Genomic DNA, 19,400 nt, shown 5'->3' on the forward strand with positions numbered 1-19,400 from the left:
TAGACAACACGTCTTTATCAAAGGGAGAACTGCTTTCATCCGCTGTTAGAGAAAATACATCGCCTAGGATCTGGTAAGCAGAAAGATTCCCCATTACGAGACGATACGAGCAAGGCCCCTCTCTCCCACTGGACACTCAGGATATGTGCCCAGAGCCCCCAATCGACAGGGGTCCCCTAGTTCCTGCCAGATCATCAAACGATAACCGATATTTGAACGATAATGACTGACTACAATATTACTTGCTTATTAGCTTTGTGCAGTGCACAGTTCTGCACGGAGCGAATAGCGACGTAAAATCAAACGTGACCAACCGACTTAAATAAATCGACTCGACGATAGGGGATTCCCCTGTATTTATCTGCTGTGTTGTGACGTTTGCCTTGTTTGTACTTCCTGCTGACTGTGCTGTGAGGTATTCTTTGATTAAATCGTCGTTTGCTTTTTTTGTTTTGTGTTACCGACTATTTTCGATGTAAAAGTAAATAATGGCTTGTAATATAAAATGTCGAAATGGTCATATCCTAGTGGATCTACAAAAAGGTGAAAAGCTGTACATCAGAAGGAAGTAATTGAAAAGTTACCAAAATTAACAGCATATCTTACTACTACTACTGCAGCAACTTCTGTAAGTATCAATCAAATAATAATTCTTCCACATGATCAGTTGTGTCGATCACATATTGCAGGAATTTCTGAATGTTCATGTTCTACACCAATTTCAAATTTCTACCAATTTAGGAAAAGAGATTGAATCAGAAAGCGACCGTCCCTACGACAAAAGTGCAGCAACTTCAGTGACTTCACCAATACCGACAACTCTGTCAGTTGAACAACAGTTTTCCAGCCCAGAAGAAATATCACACGATCCCGCTGATTATTTTCGTAAAAATTTTACAGAAAGAAATCGCAAAATTTTGATTCATAAGGGACCTGTATATTTTCAAAATAAAGATTCTGGCTTTTCTGAGGCATCCAGAACCTACAAAGACGATAATAAATCAAAACTAGGTATTTCAACAACGCATTATTTATTCGCAAATTAAAAAACATGTAAGTGTCGAAAGAAAATGGTTGTTGTGCTCGCCTTCCAAAACCTCAGTATTTTGTTTTTCATGCTGCTTATTTAACCCTTCTGGTGTAAATTATGCTCTCCGTGAGGATGTAATGATTGGAAGCACATTAATCACATAATTTTAACACATGAAAATAGACCAGCACATAGGATTTATGATGACTTATCTGGCACGAGGTAATGCGGTTGGTAGAATAGATTTAGACTTACTATCTCAATATCAAAAACATGTAGATTACAGGAGAAATGTACTGAAACGGATTGTAGCTGTTGTAAAATTTTTTGTTCAAAAAATGGCTCTGAGCACTATGGGACTTAATTTCTGAGGTCATCAGTCCCCTAGAACTTAGAACTACTTAAACCTAACTAACCTAAGGACATCACACACATCCATGCCCGAGGCAGGATTCGAACCTGTGACTAAAATTTTTGGCATCAAGACGGCTTCTATATCGTGGTGACAATGAAATCCTAGGCTCTCCCAACAATGGAAATTATTTGGGATGTGTGGAATTATTGAGTGAATTCTATCCATTTCTTGTAAATCACTCACAAAAATTTGGGAATCCTGGAAAAGGTAACACTTCTTATTTATCAGCAAATATCTGTAATGAGTTGATTGACGTAATGAGAAAACAGGTCCTAAAAAATTACAAATGAAATAAAATTAGCAAAATATTTTTCCATTAGCGCTGACAGTACGCTCGATCTGTCTCGTGTTGACCAGCTAACTTTTATAATTTGATACATAAAAGATCTGTTGAAAGGTTCCCAAATTTGTATCTATCAAAGTCCATAAATCTGAGTATTTAGCGGAAACCATCCTGAATTTTTTAGAGAATGATGTTATTTCCATAAAAGATTGGAGAGGACAAAGCTACGACAATGCTTCAAATATGTCAGGAAGTATGCTAGTCCACCAACAAGAATCAAGGAGAAATGTGAATTTGTCACCTTTGTACGATGTGCAGGACATTCACTAAAATGGTAGGTGTCCATACTGCTGGGTGTGTATCAGAGTCAACAAAGATTTTTGAAATGGTTGAGAAAGTGTACAACTTTTTGTTGAGCTCTACCCACCGATGGAATATATTGACAGAACATTTAGGGTCAAAAAAAGTTGTTAAAATTTTTTCACAAACCAGATGGCCAGACGAGCTGATGTAGGAAACACCTTGCATGAAGGTCATGAACAAATTATAGAAACTTGGACGTCCATCGCAGAAGATACAGAACAGGCAAGAGAAACCAGAGACGAAGCCCTTAGTCTGTCTAGAAAAAATGTGAAAGCTGGAATTCATTGTACTAACGGAAATTTGGAGCTCTATATAGGAAAGAATAAACAAAACAAGTAATTACCTTCAAAGAGAAACAATAACACTGCACGTTGCAACTAATTTGTTCGCTTCATTTGATGATTTTATCATTAACCTCAGAGATAAATTTGATGGCTTCGAATCGTCCGCCAAAGAAAGAAACCTGGAATCTGATTACAAGGACCTATCTCAAAGAACAAAACGTAGGAGCTCACGCCAGAGTTTTTTTTATGGCTTTGCACTGTCAGTCCAACTGAATGGAAAAGATAAATTCGAAGTATAAATCTAAGCGTTCATCTAAAACAGCGATTAAGTTCATATGAGAACATTAGTCAACGTTTTAGTTTATTTTTTTAACTAGAAAACTCTGAATTCCAAAGAGGCATTGAGAATCTTTTTTAAGCACGATGGTAACCAACCGCAGTGTGGAACGCTCTTTCTCAAGACTGGAAACCATAAAAAATGAATTAAGAAGCACAATGCTTCAAGAGAGATTAACCAGTTTATCACTGATGTCCATAGAATGTGATATGCTCAAAAATATAGATTTTGAAGAAGTGATTGACAATTTTGCCCATCTCAAATCTAGAAGGATACCTCTTCAATCAACATATATTTTTAAGCACTGACCTGTGAAGGGCTGAAAGAGTTATTTTTGTGGTTTATATTATATTATCTATTCATTTAACGTAACTGTAAAGAAACAAAAAATATATCTACAACCTTGTTTATCTACTTTCTTTGTCTGCGCTAACAAAATAGTGCTATGTCAATATCATAGGGGTCCCATTATCCTAATGTGCCCAGGGCCTGTACGAATACTAAAATTACGTACCTCTGCAGGTAAGCAGTTGCTGGTCTTACTGCATCGCCCACCCAAAACAAATCTGCCCAAACTGCAGACTAATTGTGTAATGACCAGATGAAAGTACAATCATTCGGCCATAACTGTGGATTTTTTTATTTCTTTGACTTATCTGAATGTCAACATATGAAATGTTAACTGACTTTATCACACAAATGATAACAGGATTTACTTAACATGATACAATCCTTTGCCATAGAAGTGCCTGATAATTTACAACTGTCATCAACTATTAAAGCATCACTTGGTGCACTAATTTACAAACTATTCTCCTGAAGTGTAATCTTCAACATTTACAAAAGTTCATCCATCTGAGATTTGAATAACATGTTCGTACTAATCAATGATGTTGACTACTTCAGCTGATTGCAGCAAGACTTTGCTAATGTCTGTGATATCAATGTGCTTACTGACTTTGGTGGTGCCACGAGCTTTGGACAATACCCCAAACTGGGACTGTCATTGGCTTAAAGACCACACATAAACATAAATATGCCAAGCCAAAAGGCTGAACTCCTAAAGGTGCGAGAAGAAATACTAATAGAAAAAATTAAATCACTGAAGAGAGACAAAAAATGGAAAATATGACCTGAAGTCTGGAAAACAGAAGTAATATCCCCTACCGATACATGTAATAAATGTGATAAAATGGTACGTGAAAATTACCAAGGCATTCCCTACTGAATGTTGTGTACAAGCCTGTCACTTAAATTCTCAAAAATAAGATCATGATTGGTGCGTACAGTCAAGAAATCTCAATAAAGATTCCAATAGGGGAAATCAATTGTACACCAAATTCTCAAATTCAAACAAAAGTTAGAAAATGCTTATGAACTAAATATCAACATGAAGCAAATCAGAGACTGGACACATTACATCCTGCTTTAACACTCCTCAACTGAGAATACATCCAACACCTTCCTGAATGATGATTTGCTGACAGTATGGATGACTATGGTAGCCTCGTGATTGCTGGAGGACTCATACCGTAGCATCAGTGTGCATCAGCAAGCACTGTATCTCATAAGTAGAAGAGATCTTTCTCCATGCTCAGTGTGTCCAATGGTGGATTCAATATACAGGGTGAACCACAACTTCACCAACAAACTTTCAGAGGTTGTTTCAAGATACCTTCTGAGTATTGAGGTGTAAGTGACTCACAGTATCCAATAGTACATTACAGAGTTATTGCATGTTACTTTGTTTCTTGCCCCAATTAGCTTTGTGTCTGTATTCCACAGCAAATAGTGCACAACAGTGTAAATGTAGTACTGTCATGTTTCCATTTTCTCACAATACCTGTTGTTGACAACAAAAATGCTCCCTTAACTCATTGCCCTCAAGCTTGCATTTACTAATGCCCTGTCCTGTCTAGGGTTTTGTTTTCCAGTAGTGTTACTTTTTCATCAACAACAATAAAGAGCAGTATTATAATGGATAGGTTTACTGATGCAGAGTTGGCTGATAGGCATCTTGTGTAATTGTTCACTAAATGCAATGGAAGAAGGGCACAACACTATTCTGAGCTGTCCCCACATCAATGGCAACCACATCACTGTGCTACAGCATCTGTCTGAGAGTTGTTACATTTATGCTACCAGACATCAAAGACAAAAATGTAAGATGTTAGCTAGATCAGTTGTAACCTATGGAGTGGAACACAGATACTTATAAAATAGAAGAAAATGCAAAAAGAAAATACTGCACAAAACAAATGGACCAGTATACAAAAACTGGGAATGAGTGCATGAATGAATATAGAACTGGAATATCTGTATGGAAATCCAGGAGTACCAGCAGTCATGAGAACAATGTTGGGAGGGTATATAGTAAGAACACTAGACGCAACATTAATGAAGATTGTATTCCATGGAAAACACTAGAAAAAGAATGAGAAGAAGAAGGCATAGGAAATGATGGTTAGAAGATGTGGAAGAAAATCAGAGTAGAATGGGCCTAAGTGCTGAGGAATAAGTGAGTAGATGGTGCAGTAGCTAAGGCAAGGGCTCCTGTTTGGGAGCAATGGGGTTCAAATCACATCTACTCATCCTGATTTAGGTTTTCTTTAATCATATGAGGTGAATCTGTGGATGGTTTCTTCAATAAGGCCAGTTCTCCCTTCTTACTTGTCCAATAAAACCAGTGATTCATCTCTAGTGAGGTCACTGTCAACAGACTGAAACATTTTGATCGCCGTCCTAGAGACACTAAAATCTGACAAGAACATGCAGTTTTCACAACTTGATGGCCTGTTCCTCCAAATACTAAATGCAGAGCATGACACAGTAACTCACAGCAGAATAGATGGAGAATCACTAAGATAGAGCCACTAACTGAACTACATGCCATGTGGAAAATTGTTCTCAAACTGGCTCAGTCTGTAGTGAGGACAAAGTTAGACAAAGATGAAGAGAGTGTGTGAAACAGTGTAATGAAAAAGGAGAAAGAGGATGTGTTAATGATGATGAATTCCAGGAGGGTGTGAGAATCAGGGGCAGTTTGAGAGCATTTTTCCACATATCATTTGGTGCCCCTACCCCTCCGTCAGATATCAACTGCCTTCCCTTGGGTTCTTGGTTAGATCATCAAGTATAAATATAACTCTAGTTATCATAGAAATGCTTTTTTTTCCTTTCAAACTAAATAATACATAACCACTCCTCCATAACACAAATAAACTTCTGAATTTTATTCTTGGGTTAAATATTAAAAGAAGAAACAATAAAAATGAGCTATCTATTAAACTGAGTGGAATTAATGTAAATGCAATACTTATGTTAGTGTTAGTATAATAATAGAACTTTTTTAATTCTATAATTTATATATTATTTCACTTTCCATCAGAAAAAGTTAAACAGAAATACAAAGCATAACATAAGGCATTGTTTAACAACATAAGTTGTAAGTTACACACAGAGAAAATTCTCTGATTAGTAGCTAAATTTCAGAAAATTTGTCACCAAAGTAGTTGAAAATTGGCCAAACTTTTTACGTATGCAACTGAAAAGAAAAATGCAAATATGTATGTGATATCAAACAGAAATATTCCATTACTTGAGACATGTACAATACCTACAGTGGTTCAGTATATGTACTGAGAATTTTCCCATGGAAAAAAGCATTATACTGAATTTTTTCTAGACTTTAACTCAGCAAAATCTTTCAAAGCTGAAATTAATCTGTTAACTTTGAGGTATCACTTTCTTCAGCTTAAACAAACAGTGCACATAGTTGTCCTTGAGAAAGTGTTGACCTGATGGATGTCTTTATGACCTTAAGTTCTCAAAAACTCATTTCACCATTAACTATATATATTGGTAAAGTCAGGAGAATTTGTAAGCTTATAAAACTATAAGATTTGGGAAAAATTTAAGCCCAGTTAGATGGCAACATAACTGAAATGTTGATATTTCAGATACATTTATACTTAGCAGAACAATATTTCATACAGATGTCAGTGGCCACTCATAACCACACATCCATAACTATATGATCAATGAATCATTTGTGGACCCACATTTACTGGAACAATTTTGCTTGTATTATGGTATACTTTCACACACGTCAGTCAGTTTTCATTACTAATTAGTTATAAGAGTGGAGGGGCATGAAAGGGAAGCAGTGGTTGGGAAGGGAGTGAGACAGGGTTGTAGCCTCTCCCCGATGTTATTCAATCTGTATATTGAGCAAGCAGTAAAGGAAACAATAGAAAAATTCGGAGTAGGTATTAAAATTCATGGAGAAGAAATAAAAACTTTGAGGTTCGCCGATGACATTGTAATTCTGTCAGAGACAGCAAAGGACTTGGAAGAGCAGTTGAACAGAATGGACAGTGTCTTGAAAGGAGGATATAAGATGAACATCAACAAAAGCAAAACGAGGATAATGGAATGTAGTCAAATTAAATCGGGTGATGCTGAGGGAATTAGATTAGGAAATGAGACACTTAAAGTAGTAAAGGAGTTTTGCTATTTAGGGAGTAAAATAACTGATGATGGTCGAAGTAGAGAGGATATAAAATGTAGACTGGCAATGGGAAGGAAAGCATTTCTGAAGAAGAGAAATTTGTTAACATCGAGTATAGGTTTAAGTGTCAGGAAGTCGTTTCTGAAAGTATTTGTATGGAGTGTAGCCATGTATGGAAGTGAAATGTGGACGATAAATAGTTTGGACAAGAAGAGAATACAAGCTTTCGAAATGTGGTGCTACAGAAGAATGCTGAAGATTAGATAGGTAGATCACATAACTAATGAGGAGGTATTGGTATTGAATAGAATTGGGGAGAAGAGGAGTTTGTGGCACAACTTGACAAAAAGAAGGGACCGGTTGGTAGGACATGTTTTGAGGCATCAAGGGATCACAAATTTAGCATTGGAGGGCAGCGTGGAGGGTAAAAATCGTAGAGGGGGACCAAGAGATCAATACACTAAGCAGATTCAGAAGGATGTAGGTTGCAGTACGTACTGGGAGATGAAGAAGCTTGCACAGGATAGAGTAACATGGAGAGCTGCATCAAACCAGTCTCAGGACTGAAGACCACAACAACAACAACCTGCGTGTCAAGTAAGACTTATGTCATTTGGGTGTTAAGCTTACTCCAGTCAAGACGCAAGCATATGCTGGTGGCCAAATTCCCGACCCCACAGTTCAGGAAAACAAGTACTGGGTAGAATAATTCATATAGCCCATGTAATGTAACCAGCACTCAGGTGCAGAGAATTCTATGGCATAATGTGCCATCGGTGAATTTTTATAAAGATACTTGAGAATGGTCTATGAATGAAATTGTGCAAATGTACAACAAACAAAGAAAAAAATGACAGCTGCAAGGATCACTAAACTATCAAAACAATTCATCACAGTAGTGAGCCCAGTTCCAATGAAGATCTTGCAGTGAAGCATGCTCAGCTACTGGATATACCAGTCGCCCTCAAAGCAAACAACTCTTCTGTACTCACTCATGCACTCAAACAGTTTGATGATGGTCATACCTATGTAAAACACTGCTGTAGACATAAATTAGTCAATAAACAACACACATTGTTTCACGAGTTACTCTCACTTTGATACCAGTATTGGTGCTAGATTATGTAGTAGTGGATGGGTATATGGAGCAGCGTTTACAGCAAGGATGATTGCACTGATAGGAACCTTGAGTTTGGAAGAATGGATTGGTAATGTTAAAAGGTTTGACTAACATGTTGTGAAGGTTAAGAGGATGACAGTGGGCAGTGTGCAGTGGATATAATTTCATGGCTTGACTTGAATAAGCCATACCTGTAGTTGGTTGGGTATTTAGGCATTCAAACTCTGGGTGGTACCGGGTGATGAGAGACGTTTGTCTGAGTTTTTGGAGAGACGTTTGTCTGAGTTTTTGGAAGCGGGACCTCTATTAGGCAAAGGATGAGAGGAAGATACTGCCCAGGAAATTTGTTTGTGATTAATTCTTAATGAACATTAGCGGGATAGCAAAGTCTGGAAGAGGTTCAATGTGTAGGTGTTGAGCGATTTAATCGGAGGCGGAGAAGATACATTTGCCACGGATGCCTAAGCAGTACAGGAGAGAGCACTTAATGTTGAAGAAGTGGCAGTTATCAAAGTGTATGCATTGTTGCTTGTTGTTTGGTTTCATATGCAGTGACATTTGGATTTGGACTTCAGTAAGATGGCAGCCAATTTCAAGTAAGTTGGCTTTGGATTCAGGCAAGTACCATTTCAATTTGAGTTATGAAAAGGAGTTATGCTGATGCAGAAAGTGGAAGGGTAGCCAACCTTCTTATACCTACTGCCCACTTTTGTATCTCTGTTAGTAATAAAATTTTCTAATTGCCCACTGGTTCCACAGTAATGGTGATTTTTAAAGTAGGGATGTAATTTTATAAAGCAAAGTTACAGCAAGTTAAAGTATATAATAATAATAATAATAATAATACTTGCCAAATTCTTTATGTTGAACTTTTGTTAAGTTTAGCAGACTAAGTCTTTATAAAACAAATTCCCGTAGTTAAAACTAACTTTCTATTTATACTTTGCATACATTGAAGCATAAAGTCTCATGACATTGCATTTAGGTAATTAAATTATTAATGCGATACCTGAGGCTGATGCTGTGAAACTAAATACTGGTTATATGGCACAGTTTTTGTAAAGAAGTAACAGAAGTCTCCTCATTCAGAATTATTGAGACAGTTTCTATGTTTGGTCACAATATGACTAACAGAACTAAAGCCTGAGTCCACAAGATATGAGGTACGGAATGGCGTCAATACACTGAACGCATTTTCCACATATTTGGAAATAAGACAGGCATTTTTGTTATTTTGCCATAGATTATAATATCAGCCAATATTAAATATATGTTTACTGTACTTTCTTCATCAGTCTACTTTCTAACAGTTCTTCATGACAATTTGTATCTACCTCTTCATTATCTGTGGTAAAAGGATTTTACATCCAGTCATACATCTTCAATTTCAAAATATCTTCATATCGTTTTTTTATGCCCAATTTAATTTGTTGAGATGGCTACTGAAACTGTCAATAAACTGTGGAGTTACATAATTTTTATATATGATAATTCAGCAAAGTGATAAAATTAGCTCTTCAATAAGTTATAATGAAGTAGTCCAAGTCTCATAATAAAAACAATGCTTCGGAAAACTGTAAGCATTTTATTAACTTCTTGAAGTAGCAAATTGATAATTAAATCTCTTGACAATGTCTGCCAAAAAAGAGATCATTCTTTACTGTTCTTAACTGCCAACACAAACTGGCCTCATTATAAGTTTCAAAAAATTGTGTAACACCATCATGTAATGATACAAAACAACCTAGAGATGTACCCTTTGATAGCCACTGACCTCCCATGTGCAAAAGTAGCTTAATAAAATCTTCACTACATCCTGGAAAATCTGTCAAAACATTCTATTACATTTAGAATTGGATTTGATCTTGTTTATGAGTCAAATTATTATATTTAATGATGAATGGAAACTTGCTCTTTAGTGTTTTCATACAAGTTGTTGTTTGTGTGTCACACAGTGAACAGATACAGCATTTGACACTTCTTCCTTTAATTAAGCAATAAATCCATGGTAGTGACATATCACTGATGGCGCTCCATCAGTAGTGTGTGCAAAAGTATTGTTCAAAGAAATCTTCTGTATCTATCCCACTCCCACTACGCATCTTGCTTGTCACCTCTCCCTCTATACCAGCATTCCCCATGTACAAAATGGCCTGTCTACTGCTGAACATTCGCTCAGTCAGTGACTGCCTGATTCCAAACCTATGACATCCTTCCTGCTCACCTTAATCAACTTTATATTTACCACCAATTAATTCACCTCTGAGGGGCAGACATACAAACAGATCAGGGTTATGGCCATTGGAACTAGGATGGCTCCTTCATTTGCCAACCTTTCCATGGGTCACTTGGAGGGGGTTTTCCAGCCCCTGGTGTGGTTTAGATACATTGATGACATCTTTGCCATATGGACTCATCGTGAGTCTGACCTGTTAAAATTCCTGGAATCTCTAAATACCTTCTCCCAATAAAATTTCACATGATCCTATTCTGAATCTCACACCACTTTCCTTGATGTTGACCTCATGCTCACTGAAGGCCTGTTCAAACATTCCCTCCCAAAGAGCCTTGGCATTCGAGGCAAATGTATTTGTTTGGATGCAGACTCTTTACAGCTACACACCACCATTCACACCTCAGCCTCCACTGGATGTAGTTACCCCACCAGCCCAGTTCATAGCAGATTTCCTGGGCCATTACATCCAATCCTAGTACTGCTGATCCCTCCAAAAAAAAAAAAAAAAAGCTTCGGAGCACACCACTTGTCACTCAGTATTATGCCAGTCTTGAATGTATTAAGCAGCCACTTCGACAAGGTGATGATTTCCTAAAATCACTCTGAGATTTTGGCCACTGCACCTAGAATAGCTTTTTATCGCCCCCCTCCCTCCCTCCCCCCCCCAATCCCCGCAATGTTCTTGTCGCCCTATGCTCCTTCTGCACCCATCTCCCTACCCTATGGTTCCTACCCCCGTGACCATCTCCGCCCTATGCACCCTCCTACCACCACCTATACCAACCCTATAACTGACAAAATGTATACTGTCAAAGGGAGAGCCATCAGTGAAACAACACGTCATATATCAGCTGTTATGTAAACACTGTTCGGGCTTTTGCATCAGTATGACTACCACCCAGTTATCAGTTAGGATGAATGGGTGTAGGCAGATGGTGTACACCAGTAAAACTCAGTATCCTGTTTCAGAGCATGCTCTACAAACATGACAGCCATAACCTTGGTGCCTGTCTCACCACATGCGCATCTGGATTCTTCCCCCAGACACCAGTTTCCCTAAGCTCTGCAGGTGAGCACTATTGATACAACATGTCCTTAGCTCTTACCACCCACCAGGCCTTAATTTATGTTAATTCCTTCTGGCTCAGAATTTCTTCACAGTAACTAACCTTTTCTTCACTCCATTTTAGTTTTCTACATCTTTCATTTTCTGACCTATTTTTCACCATCACTCCTCCCACCTCTGTTACATAAAATGCATTTAGCTTTTCACTCTTATTAGCTCATGCACAATGTTTTAGCAGTAGTCTCTGTGGTGCATATTACCTTGTCTTCCACCCTTAAGCTCTCAGATTTCCAAATCTTGTCTGATACAGTCCCCAACAGTCTTTTATCCTCATCCCGTCCAGTAAGTCTCCCCTGACTCGGGGGTCTGGGTGACTTTTCTAAACTATATCCCTTTTCTTAAACCTCCCCAATCGTTTTCCATCATCCCTCTTCCTTCCCCTTCATCTCTTCTACCAGAAGAAAGAACCATTGGTTCTGAAAGTTTGCATAAGATAAACATTTTTGTGTGTGTTCTCCTGCCACCGCTTGGTAAGCAGATTTTTTTAATTTATCCAATCACATTATATAGCAAAAACTGATTATTTTTGTTGTTTTATTTTTTGCCAAGTGTGATTTCAATGTATTAAATGTAGATATAGTTATATCTGTAATGAGATTTGTTGTGAATAGCAATGCATATCATAATGCATTGTTTTCATACAAATAAGGTACATATGCCATCAATACAGCATTATTATCCACAGTGGTAGCCTCATACAATTGTGTGGAAAATGAAGAATACTGAAGCATACTTACAAGTCTTTTTCCAACATGAATTGACATTTCTTCACTTTGGCACTCACCAGTGCTATTGCTTAAGGGCAATGTTTGTAAGATTTCAGGTATATCCTGATGCATTATCATTGAAATAAATTCTTTTATAGAGGATATTATTACCATTTCTCCAATATGATAACTTTTACCACTTTTCGTAATTAATTGTGAAAGCAGGAGTGGCAATCAATTCATCTTTGTCCACTGCATGTTATTTCTTAAATGACACAATGACTGTTGAATGATTTTGAAATGTTTTATATATTTCCTAAAAACATTCAATGGTCTCATCATTTGGATGCTTCATAGAAAGATGTTCTCACAATCATTTTGGCTTCATTGCCTCAATGGATAATGTTTTATCACAATAAACAAACTGGATTTCGTTTATTTACAACAGATCAATGAAACACATATTCATAGCTACAGTTGTATCTTTTCTTTTCTTTTTTTTCGTTTTGAGACATGAATTCACAATAACTGACAATACAGTGGAATCTCACTTAACAATTGCCTCCCATAATGTGCAATTTGATAATGAGCAAAGAAAATTGCAAAAAGTGACTCGTTCAGAGAGCAAGCCACTAGATCACACACTGCGGACTCTTACCTAATGTGAACTAAACTTATGCATGGGTGATACAAATAATATATTTTCTAAAATTTAAGATTTAAATTGTTACCAGAAAGTTCATGAAAACCTAATGAAAGTTTTTTTAGACCTCTACTGCCTACCGCTCACCATCAAAGCTGGAACACCCACTAGTGGGTGGTAGAGACAGTGTTGATTGCTACTGTTTTGGACCACAAAGAGGTCATCAATAAATCTTTACCAAGCCAGGAGGCTCAGTTTCTAGATCCTGAGATATGCCTCTTCCATGTGGTTCATGAAAATACAGGCACTAGACAGGGCTATCCTGGTTACCCTAGCAATCTCTGATTTGTTTGTAGGGCTAGTCCTTAAAAGTGAAGCAGTTATGAGTAACAATGAAACTGATTAGGGTTTGTGTAGAGTGAGTTCATGTCAATGGAGACAACAAAGTTTGAATTGGTAGAGGAGTGGGAATTAATTCAAGATGTTCCAGGAAGTGGCTCACATTTTGTCAATTGCATTTGGGCCATTTTCAGATATATTGGTACCCAAACAGCTTGCTCTAAGCACAGATAGAGTAACATAGGGGATTGGCTCCAACTGTGTCTCACCTCCTTCTCAGTTATTGCCTTCCTTCCATACCCTTTTACTCCAACAAATGATGTCTGTTGTCTACACAAATTTGAGATAGCTCTGTGTTCCCTGTGTTTTATCCCTAACTTCAGAATACCAAAATGTGTATTCCATTTAACATTACCAAAGACTTTTTGTAAACATGCAAGTGCTTTAACTGTGGGTTTGCCTTTCTTCAATCTGTCTTCTAATAACAGTAGTGAAGTCAATAATGCGTAATATATTTTTTTCATTTCTCCAAAACCCAAACTGATATTTGGCTAGGTCAGCTTCTTCCAGTTCTTCTGTATATAATGTCAGTATTTTGCAATGACATATTAAATCGCTGGGTTAGTTAATACACACACACCTGCCATCTTTGGTATATTTTTCTTGAAGTCTGGGTGTATTTCGCCTGTTCCATGTATCTTGCATAACTTGCATCACCTTCAGGTTCTTTCTATTTATCCAGGTACCTTTGCTTTGATTTCCTACCTGCAGCAATTTCTCCAGTTTTAATCACAGTCCAAATCTGTTTTTAGATTTCTTTCTTTTTTATTTCAATTCAAAATGTAGTCTCTAAATCTCTCTTGAACCTTCTGGTGTCTCCAAATCTCCTGCATGTGTACCCAATCTTCTTTCATGATTCTTAAAATAAAGTATTTGTAATGACTAAATTGTGCTCTTTCAAAACTCTACTGGGTCACTTCCCTTTTCACCAATTTCCCCCATTCCTAGCTCTCCACCTATTTTTCCTTTTCTGCCTTTTCCTATTGTCAAATTCCAGTCCCTGTGACAATTACATTTTTGTCTCTCATAACAAACTGAATAATTTTTTTATCTTATCATATATTAACTATTCATCATATATATTTATATATTTCAGTATATCCATTTCTCTTTTCAAGTTCTCTAACGTATCTACCTGATTAAGTGATCTAACATTCCACCCTCCAACCTGTACAATGGCAATCAGATGCACTCTTTTTGTCATTCTCCTGCATAGTCCCCAACCAGAGAATCAAATGGGGACTATTTTACCTCCAAAATATTTTATCCAAGAGGTTACCATCATTATTAAACCATATGGTAAAGTTGCATGTCATTGGGAAAGACAGTTTCTCCTTGTCTTCAGCTGTTCAAAGAACTAAGATAACAAGGCCATGTTGGCTAATGTTATAAGGTCAGATCAGTCAATCATCCATACTGTTACCCCTACAACCACTGAAAATGTCAATGTCCCCCTCCACAGATAACTTCGTGATGTGGCTGCACCTACTGTACAGCTATCTGTATCACTGATGCACATAAGCTACCATTCCATAGCAAGTTCCATCTCATGGCAGATTCAGTTTCTTATAGTGGGTCAACAAAGCTTATAAGTGAAAGACAGTTTTAGAACCCTGGTCAATGATCACATCACTTATTGTTGGTAGCACAATGGTACACTGAGAATGTCCAGCATTTCATTGCCTGTATAAACTTCAATGAACACATTCACATACACTAACCTTTCATATTTTTGTCTGGACCACAGTGTCCTAGAATTCAGCTAAAATAGTTCCTGTCCCCTGCATCTGACAAATGCCAGAATTGGAAATCCCTCCCAAATATTCCAATATCATATTGCCTCTGCCCCACTATCAGCTTGTCTGGTAAACCCTTTAAGAAAAGCTTTACTCTACAATTTTAGAGGACAAAGAATGTAAAAAAAGGAAACAGAACTTTTCTTTACTATAGTTAAGTAATAATGCTTCAACGATTTTTGGCAATAAACCATAACAGAATTTAACAGAAAGTTTAACAGCTACCAGTTTCATTAGTACCTGCTCCAATCACCTCCCTGTGAATATTCATATCAGGAAAACTTATAATTCATATCAGGAAAACAGTTAATTTTATAAGGACAGTGTACTAAATATAAGCTATTATTACCAGCAGATTAAGAAATGCTGCATATTACCTGGCTTTTGTGTATTTGTATGTGAATGTGTTTCTTACTTTTATTTTATTTATTTATTTATTTATTCATCTGTGGAACAATAAATATTGTATGGATATTGTCAGTTTACAACACATGAGCACACATTTACATTTACAATGAAACAGGTTTCTCATATTTTGTGTAGTTTTTATATCTAGTCATACACATATTTATAATTACATAATATTTTGGTGATAATGTCATATGTTGCTAATAATCTACATCTATGTTAAATATTCTTTTACAGTATATCAACTTTTACTTACTAAAAAGGTTTTAAGCTTTTGTCTGAAAGTGAGGGGCTCATTTATTTCTTTAATTTTTGTGGTAATTTGTTATACAGTTTTATCCCATTATAAAATATACTTTTTTGCATCTTTGCCTTGTTCTTTCTATCTAGATGGAGGTGGTGACAAGCTCTTGTTTCATGGTCATGTATTAGGCTGTTTGTGTTGTACATGTTGAGATTTTTCTTGATGAACATTATGTTCTGAAAGATATACTCACAAGAAACAGTTAGAATACCTAGCTTTCTAAATATTTCTAGACAGTGGGCCCTGTTGTTGCTGTTTGTTATTATCCTTATGGCTCTTTTTTGTACTTTGAACACAGTTTGTATGTTACTGGCACTTGTTCCCCAAAACATGATCCCATAGCTGAGGACTGAGTGTAGATATCTGTAATATGTTATTTTAAGACAGGTATTATTGCATACCGGTGCCAGGATTCTAAGAGCATAGCATGCTGTGGATAATTTATTTGCCAAAATGTTGACATGGTTTGTCCATTTCAATTGGCTGTCTACATTCATCCCTAAGAATTTGGTACTTGTTACACATTCTAATTCATTATTATTAACTTTTATTCTAGTGACATTGTGTTTTTTGTTCAATTGGAAGTTAATATAGTTAGTTTTCTTTACATTTATGGTTACTTTATTTTTTAATGACCAGTTGTGGACATCATTGAGAGCCTCGTTTGCTCTTTCTGACAGTTGTGTTGGATTTTCACCTGTTATTACTATGTTGCTGTTATCAGCAAAAAGTATTTTTTCTCCAAGTCTGATACTTTGTGGGAAGTCGTTAATGTATATAAGAAACAATATTGGGCCTAATACATTTCCCTGTGGGACGCCTATATTCACATTTTCTGGGTCAGACAGGTGTTTTATAAGGGAATTGTTTGAAACTTGTGATACCTCAACTCGTTGAACTCTGTTTTCCAAGTATGATTTGAACCACTTCTTTGTCACATCTCTTATTCCTATTATGAAGTAAGATTTTGTGGTCAACTGTATCAAAGGCCTTGGACAAGTCTAAAAAGATACCACTTACATTTTCACCTTTGTCCAGTGCTTCTAAAATTACTTTAGTGAACTGTGCTATAGCAGATTGTGTGCCTTTTCCGGGCCTAAAACCAAATTGGTCATTGGAAAGAAGGTTATATTTATTCAGGTAATTTAGCAGTCTCTTTTTGACTAGTATTTCTATTATTTTAAAAATAACAGACAGTATAGAAATCGGCCTGTAGTTCTCTACATTTTCCACATCTCCGTTTTTAAGGATAGGTATAACTTTTGCTTGTTTTAGGTACTCCGGAAAGTATCCAGATTCGAAAGATTCATTAATTATGTCTGTTAATGGGCCCTTTATGGGGTCTATACGTTCTTTAATTACGCAGACTGGGATTTCATCAAGTCCTACTGAAGTTTTATTTTTTAGTTGGTGTACTACTAGTGCCATTTCCCTTTCTGTAGTTGGCAAGAGCACCATTGAGTTTGTTGGCTGGTTCTGAGTAGGTAAATCATACGTATCTGGAAATTTCTGCTGTAATTTTTTTGCAATACTACTGAAATATGAGTTTACAAAATCAGCTAATTTTTTAGGGTTACCTACTGGTACATCTTTGTTTTTAATATGTGAATTGAGGTCCTTTTTAGCAGAGTTAGATGTTTCCTGTTTGACAATGTTCCAGGCTGCTTTACTCTTGTTTCAGCTTTGAAAGCTTTTTGCGACTAGCAACACCTTTCTGTATATTTTCCTGTACTTTTTGTGGAATTGCAGAACTTCTGGGTTAGAGTGATTATTTTTTATGGAGTTGAGATATCTAAGAGTTCCTGGGGATTTTTTGATACCTGTAGTCACTCATTGATTTCTCTTTGTAGTTTTAATTTGATAAAGAGTTTTTGGAAACATCTCTTCAAATCTGAGTTTAAAAATTGACATGAACTTCATAAATTTCTGATTTGCATTGGTTTCTGCATAGACTTCCTTCCAATCTTCATATTCTAGCTGGGATTTAAACTGATACAGGGCTGATTTGGAAAACATTATTTTGTATGTATACAGTTTAGGAGGAGTTTCTACATGAATGTTAGTTTTTAAGTGAATGATCTGAATTCAAGTCTGACCCATAGCATTTTAACAGCAGTGACAAAATGTAAGGGAACATTTCATCAAAGAACATTTGATGGGGTGGTGCTCACTGGTCCACTTTCCTTAGTAGCAGTACTCTTTTAACAACTAGGGACATGGCATCTCTCATGTTGTTAAACTCTGTTTCCCCACATTCCCATTCTCACTTTATCAGTGATCTTTTTTATGCTGCTGAATACCTTTACAAAAAAAATGATTATGGCTGGTGCAGAGTGTGACACCAAATTCTTCTAACCACATTTATTTTTCTGCAGTTTGGTATCTTGTTTAAGCTTGGATGGTGCTTTTCTCAGGAGGTTACGAACTTTGCCAATGAGTATTGACCTCAAAGATGAAAGTACATAAATATATTTGTATTTTGCAATCATTTTTTGACCTTTTCCACATAATGGATTGTCAAGTCCCCAAAACAAGGGTAAGTATCTTTTTTTTGTACATGCCCATGTCTGCTTATATGTGATTGCTTGAGTTTTTTCCATCTCATCATAGTTTCATTTTGAAAATCCTATCCTTTTACATTTTATGCATATAAATGTTAACATACTTCTCATTGACTTGTAGAGTGGTGCTCTGTATCTGAAATCACATAATATGGGTTCTTATTAGATCAAGAGTAGAGGTGTTTTTCTGCAAATGAAATATAACTCATTTTGGTACCCTTTTGTTTGATAGACTTTACTTCAATACACTGCTTGGAATGTTAATGTTATCAGGATATACCATCAATTATAAAAGACCTTCAATGTCTTCAATAGATAATTTATATGCATCAGTAAGAGAAATAAGCTACAATAAATGTGATCCCTTGTTTTCTGTTATGTTTACTTGATGTCATGGGAAGATGTACTACTATGTAAAAAGCATTTTACAATGACTGGATTTTTCAAGAGTTTCATTTTGCCTACAGACAGTGACACAACAAGTGAGATTCAGTAGTCACTCATTCTCTTCACCCCATTATCTATATTTACATGTGTAACTTGCGTTCCTGTAGGACTGAAATCCTACCAGCCCAATTTCATTTTGAGATTAACAGAGGAATGACAGAAGATACAATGAACATATCAAACAATGATTCAACATTTGTATATCACCATGCATCAGTTGTTTTCTGAACAAATCAGAATTTGACTGTAAAGATTATTAGTCAATGCTCATACAAATTTTGTTTATTGGTTAAACTGGTTTTGACTCATAGTCATTTTCAATAGCCCAAAATGCTTCCTAGCTAATTGCTGCATTGTAGGAGTTAGTATCTCCTCATGGCTTCTGCTAGAGGGTGGATGCTCTATGCCAATAATGTGGCAAATATGGACAG

This window comes from Schistocerca nitens, chromosome 1 (assembly GCF_023898315.1).
Source record: "Schistocerca nitens isolate TAMUIC-IGC-003100 chromosome 1, iqSchNite1.1, whole genome shotgun sequence".
Classification (NCBI taxonomy): domain Eukaryota; kingdom Metazoa; phylum Arthropoda; class Insecta; order Orthoptera; family Acrididae; genus Schistocerca; species Schistocerca nitens.